Here is a 7,113-nt window from a genome sequence, read left to right as displayed (position 1 = left end):
ACGTATAAATGGTAAATAAAGTTTACAGCAATATGTGGAACTTGGGATACACTTGCTCTCTGGCCCAACATCTTAGCACTTGTTTTAGAAAATATGATGATGGGCAGCATATATTTGTATTAGTGAGACATCTCATTTGCATTGAGATCATACGTCAGAGGCACGTATCACTAAGTGTATTATTGATCACATTAACACAGTCAATGCCTGGTAAGGCGAAAAGGTTACAGTATGTGAGCATAAGTTGCGTATGCCTAACAACGCTAATAATACAAATAGTGATGTCGCGAACATGAAATTTTCCGTTCGCAAACGGCGAACGCGAACTTCCGCAAATGTTCGCGAACGGGCGAACCCAGCGAACCGTCATAGACTTCAATAGGCAGGCGAATTTTAAAACCCACAGGGACTCTTTATGGCCACAAGAGCGGTGGGTGGGGGCCCTAAATACTAATAGGGGGGGGACCTAATGTTCTCCCCCTGGCCCCCACCCCTGAGCGGTGGGTGGGGGCCCTACAGTAAAATAAGGGGGGGACCTAATGTCCTCCTCCCTGTCCCCCTCCCCTGAGCGATGGGTGGGGGCCCTAAATACTAATAAGGGGGGGGACCTAATGTCCTCCCCCCTGGCCCCCACCCCTGAGCGGCGGGTGGGGGCCCTAAATACTAAAAAGGGGGGGACCTAAGGTCCTCCCCCCTGGCCCCCACCCCTGAGCGTTGGGTGGGGGCCCTACAGTAAAATAAGGGGGGGACCTAATGTCCTCCCCTCTGGCTCCCACCCCTGAGCAGTGGGTGGGGGCCCTAAATACTAATAAGGGGGGGACCTAATGTCCTCCCCCCTGGCCCCCACCCCTGAGCGGCTGGTGGGGGCCCTAAATACTAAAAAGGGGGGACCTAAGGTCCTCCCTCCTGGCCCCCACCCCTGGGCGGTGGGTGGGGGCCCTAAATACTAATAAGGGGGGGGAACTAATGTCCTCCCCGCTGGCCCCCACCCCTGAGCGGTGGGTGGGGGCCCTAAATACTAATAAGGGGGGGGAACCTAATGTCCTCCCCCCTGGCCCCCACCCCTGAGCGGCGGGTGGGGGCCCTAAATACTAAAAAGGGGGGACCTAAGTTCCTCCCTCCTGGCCCCCACCCCTGAGCGGTGGGTGGGGGCCCTAAATACTAATAAAGGGGGGGACCTAATGTCCTCCCCCCTGGCCCCCACCCCTGAGCGGCGGGTGGGGGCCCTAAATACTAATAAGGGGGGGACCTAATGTCCTACCCCCTGGCCCCCACCCCTGAGCGGCGGGTGGGGGCCCTAAATACCAATAGGGGGGACCTATTGTCCTTCCCCTGGCCCCCACCCCTGAGCGGCGGGTGGGGGCCCTAAATACCAATAGGGGGGACCTATTGTCCCCCCCCCGGCCCCCACCCCTGAGCGGCGGGTGGGGGCCCTAAAAAAAATGTCCCCCCCAGGTGACTAGGGGTCCCCAAACCCCTAGTCACCCCCTCCCCCCCCCAAAAAAAGTATCCCCCTACCTACCCCCCTCACCCTAAAAATAATGAGGGGGAGCTTTAACTGAGAACCTGTAAAGAAAAAGAAAAAACTTACCATTGGATGTTTTCTTTCTTCTAAAATCTTCTTTTTTCAACCCCAAAAAAGGGCAAATAAAAAACCATAATGCCGCCCTAGACAAAATAAAAATTTGCCGCCCCCCCATGTGACATCACAATGCCCCACCCATATGATCTGCCATATGAACTAACGCCAGTGCTGCACACAGTGTGTGTTTACATTAAAAAGCCTGCAGGGACCAGCTATAGACACCAGAACCACTTCATTAAGCTATAGTGTCCATTTAATGTGAGGTAAATTATAGATTAGTGTCACTAATATTATACTAGATTGCCTACTTACAACCAGATGAGGATGATGATGGGCTGCAGTTTGGCTCCACTGGTCTGGTGTAGAACAGGATCTCTGGAGGCTATTTGCAACTGTGGTCACAAAATTCAATGTTCTGGGAGAATTGGAAGCAGCTCCATTTTTTGGGGCCCCAAAAAATTCTTTGGAATTTTCACCACGCTGTGTAATTTGACTCATAACACTCTGATTGGTTACTTAATCCACCAATCAGAGAGTTATGAGTCAAATTACAGAGCGTGGGCAAATTCCAAAGAACTTTCCCACGCTGTGTAAAATGACACAGAGCACTCTGATTGGTGGATTTCAAACCAACCAGAGTGCTGTGACAGGTAAATGTAGAGACTTACCTGTCAGTCTCTTCATTTACCTGTCAGAGCACTCTGATTGGATGGCTTAAACCCACCAATCAGAGTGCTCTGAGCCTAATTGCAGGGCGGGGCAAGGCTTTATAAGCCTTCCCCCGCCCTGCAGAGCTCAGTCTGCACGGAGCCCTCCATGGGTGAAGATGGATTTTTTTTTTTTACACTCGTTTTTTGTTGTTTTTGTTTTAATTGCGTCGGTTATTATGTTTTTTTATTTGGCCTTTTTTGGGGCTGAAAAAAGAAGATTTTAGAAGAAAGAAAACATCCAATGGTAAGTTTTTTTTTCTTTTTCCTTACAGGTTCTTAGTTAAAGGCCCCCCCCTCATTATTTTTAGGGTGAGGGTGGTAGGTAGGGGGTTCCCTTTTTGGGGGCGGGGGAGGGGGTGACTAGGGGTTTGGGGACCCCTAGTCACCTGGGGGAACATTTTTTTAGGGCCCCCACCTGCCGCTCAGGGGTGGGGGCCGGGGGGAGGACAATAGGTCCCCCCCATTGGTATTTAGGGCCCCCACCCGCCGCTCAGGGGTGGGGATCAGGGGGAGGACATTAGGTGTGTCCCCCTTATTAGTATTTAGTCCCCCCATGCACCGCTCAGGGGTGGGGGCCACGGGGGAGGATCTTAGGTCCCCCCCTTTTTAGTATTTAGGGCTATCGGGGGGATAATGTATAATAAACATAGGTTACTGGCTATGGGGGGATAATGTATAATAAACACAGGTTACTGGCTATGGAGGATAATGTATAATAAACACACAAAAAAATAAATAATAATAATAAAAAAAAATTAAAAAAATGAATGCAGCTTCAGAATTAATCTAAATTGTATGCTGTCTAGGAGGTGGGAGGGTCTGGGAGGGAGGGTCTGCTGCTGATTGGCTGGAATGTGTCTGCTGACTGTGAGGTACAGGGTCAAAGTTTACTCAATGTTGACGAATCGGGGGCGGACCAAACATCGCATATGTTCGCCATCCCCGGCGAACGCGAACACGCTATGTTCGCCAGGAACTATTCGCCAGCGAACCGTTCGGGACATCACTAAATACAAATTGTCTGCAAGCATGAATCTTAATCTGGAAGTTCACATAATGTCTGCAGCAATATGTCGAAATTCGGATTACATTTGCCCTCTGGTCTTACAACTGATGTGAATGATGCCTCGCACAAAAGAGCTCTCAGAAGACCTACGATTAAGAATTGTTGACTTGCATAAAGCTGGAAAGGGTTATAAAAGTATCTCCAAAAGCCTTGCTGTTCATCAGTCCACGACAAATTGTCTATAAATGGAGAAAGTTCAGCACTGCTGCTACTCTCCCTAGGAGTGGCGGTCCTGTAAAGATGACTGCAAGAGCACAGCGCAGACTGATCAATGAGGTGAAGAAGAATCCTAGAGTGTCAGCTAAAGACTTACAAAAGTCACCGGCAAATGCTAACATCCCTGTTAGGGAATCTGCAATACGTAAAACACTAAACAAGAATGGATTTCATGGGAGGATACCACAGAGGAAGCCACTGCTGTCCAAACAAAACATTGCTGCACGTTTACAGTTTGCACAAGAGCACCTGGATGTTCCACAGCAGTACTGGCAAAATATTCTGTGGACAGATGAAACCAAATTTGAGTTGTTTGGAAGAAACACACAACACTATGTGTGGCGAAAAAGAGGCACAGCACACCAACATCAAAACCTCACCCCAACTGTGAAGTATGGTGGCGGGAGCATCATGGTTTGGGGCTGTTTTGCTGCGTCAGGGCCTGGACGGATTGCTATCATCGAAGGAAAAATTAATTCCCAAGTTTATCAAGACATTTTGCAGGATAACTTAAGGCCATCTGTCTACCAGCTGAAGCTCAACAGAAGATGGGTGTTGCAACAGGACAATGACCCAAAGCATAGAAGTAAATCAACAACAGAATGGCTTAAACAGAAGAAAATACGCCTTCTGAAGTGGCCCAGTCAGAGTCCTGACCTCAACCCGATTGAGATGCTGTGGCATGACCTCAAGAAAGCGATTCACACCAGACATCTCAAGAATATTGCTGAACTGAAACAGTTCTTTAAAGAGGAATGGTCAAGAATTACTCCTGACCGTTGTGCACGTCTGATCTGCAACTACAGGAAACGTTTGGTTGAAGTTATTGCTGCCAAAGGAGGTTCAACCAGTTATTAAATCCAAGGGTTCACATACTTTTTCCACCTGCACTGTGAATGTTTACATGGTGTGTTCAATAAAAACATGGCAACATTTCATTCTTTGTGTGTTATTAGTTTAACCCCTTAAGGACCAAACTTCTGGAATAAAAGGGAATCATGACATGTCACACATGTCATGTGTCCTTAAGGGGTTAAGCAGACTTTGATTGTCTATTGTTGTGACTTAGATGATGATCAGATCACATTTTATGACCAATTTGTGCAGAAATCCATATCATTCCAAAGGGTTCAAATACTTTTTCTTGCAACTGTATATATATATATATATATATATATATATATATATATATATATATATAATTTTTTACATTATTTATTACCTTTTATTTATTTATTTATTTTAACTTTTTAAAACTTTTTTCACCAGCAGGGGGACTGCCTGTCAGCACCGTGGACACCTATTGCGGCCATGTGACCGCTCTTTTAGAGCGGTAACATGGCACCTGGGGGTCCTAAATTGCAAAGGGGGGATGATCGATAGCCGGCGGGGGAGTGCATCGACCCCTTGAGGCACTCAGTACAGGCAGAGCCTCGGAAGCCTGTCTGATGGCTTCCAATGCTCTGCCTCACTGCCGGACTCCACGTGGAGCAACCCGGAAGTGATCACTCCAGGGGGAGCGATCACCTGGTGATCTCTGGCAGCCACTGGCAGTGAGAGGGCTATTGCACGAGGCATCGCTGCAATACCATTAGAGCTGCTAGAAGAGATCATGATCGTTTCCAGCGCTCTAATTCCCCGTGGACGTATCAGGTAGGTCCTTAAGGACCGTTTTTTGTCAGACGTACCTGATATGTCCATGGTCACTAAGGGGTTAAACATAATAAACTATTTTAGAAACAATGAGCTTTTAAGCACTTTTAATTCACTCTTCCAGTATTGGATGCTGGGGCACATTGCTGCAACCACACACTCACTCAAAGCCGGGCAGCGTTTCAATAGGTGGCTGTTTGGCAGGGCCGTCTTTAATAATGATTGGATCCTGGACAAGCTTTTGCTAGAGCCCCCATAGACCGTGAGTTTGCCAAGGGAGGCAGTATAGATAGAGAACAGTATGGGACCAAGGACAGAACCTTTGGGAATGCCAACAGAGAGGGGTTGGGGAGAAGAGGCAGAGCCAGATAAAGAAGAACTGAAAAAGCGTTGGGAGAGGTAGGAGGAGCACTAGGAGAGAGCAGTATCCTGTAGACCGAGATTATAGAGAATGAGAAGAAACTGTTGATGATCAACAGTGTCAAAGGCAGCAGAAAGATCAAGAAGAATTAGAATGGAGTAATGGCTGCGAGATCTAGCAGCGATTAAATCGTACCAAGATACTTTGGTCACAGCTGTTTCAAAGAGCGCGGAATCCAAACTGCAGCGGGTCAAGCAGAGAGTTGAATTTGAAGTCTGTCAATCTCGCATACACAACTCTCTCAAGGATCTTAGAGGCAAATGGCAGGAGCGATATAGGGCGGTAGTTGGATGGGGAGTTGGGGTGAAGGTTGGGCTTTATCAGAATCTAGGTTATGGTTGCATGCTTGAAGGGTGAGGAAAATGTCCCAGAGGAAACGGAGAGATTGAAAATTTTAGTGAGAGGAAGAGCAAGAGTGGGAGACAGAGTGCGGATATGAGGGAATAGGATCGAGGGAACAGGTCGTGGGGCGGCAGGACTGGAGCAGAGCAGAAACCTCTTCCATTGTAGTAGGTGCGAATTACCATAGAACAGCGGAGGGAGTGGGGTTGGGTGATGTATTGGGAGGGGAGGGAGAGAGGCTAGAGATCTCTTCCCTGATTGTAGAAATCTTCTCAGTGAAGTGAGTTGCAAAGTTTGAGGCAGACAAGGTGGTAGAAGAAGGGGGAGCAACAGGGCAAAGGAGAGCTTAAAAAGTGGGAAATAGTCATTTGGGTTCGCAGGAGAGTGTGGTTATGAGGGTATTGAAGTAGTTTACTTGTGCAGAGGAAAGAGCCAGAGCGAATGTACCTAGTCAATTGACTAGGTACACGTGCGTCACGGGGTTATTCAGGGGTAAAGGTGCGGCTCGCATCACTATCAGTCGCGAGGGCATCAGTAATGGCTGTTGCGATGCACTTGTGAACTTCCGTGACGGGGTCTGTGCGGCTGTGCTCTGATTGGAGCGCTTGTCTGTAAGGGTGCTCTGAGGTGATATTTGTCGCCAGAAGAAAAGTTAACTGTAGAGCTGTTTTTCCCCGCCCTCCCTCCGTGTAGTTCAATTGTCGTGGTCTTTTATTGGGGTTGAGGTCACCTGCCTAATTTAAAGGGACCCTCCAGGCACCCAGACCACTTCTGCCCAATGAAGTGGTCTGGGTGCCAACTCTCACCACCCTTAACCCTGCAAGTGTAATTATTGCAGTTTTCATAAAGAGAGGGGCACTGCAGGGTCCTGCAATGCCAGGAAAACTAATGTTTAAAGGAGGGGTAGACTAGCTGAGTTTCGTTATAATTTTGTTTAAGTTCTGGCTAATACGGCGGAACTCTGGTGATTTATGTCTTAAATCTCTTTAGGTTTAAAGACCGGAGATATTTGGTTAAATCTCTGGGGGTTTAAAGACCGGAGATGTTTGGTTACAAATGACGCGTTTCAAAGTAAATAAGTTACGTTTGTATCATTTGTAAACTGGAAAAAAAAACAAAA

This window comes from Pelobates fuscus, chromosome 4 (genome assembly GCF_036172605.1).
Source record: "Pelobates fuscus isolate aPelFus1 chromosome 4, aPelFus1.pri, whole genome shotgun sequence".
In the NCBI taxonomy this organism is placed as follows: domain Eukaryota; kingdom Metazoa; phylum Chordata; class Amphibia; order Anura; family Pelobatidae; genus Pelobates; species Pelobates fuscus.
This window is presented reverse-complemented; position numbering follows the sequence as displayed.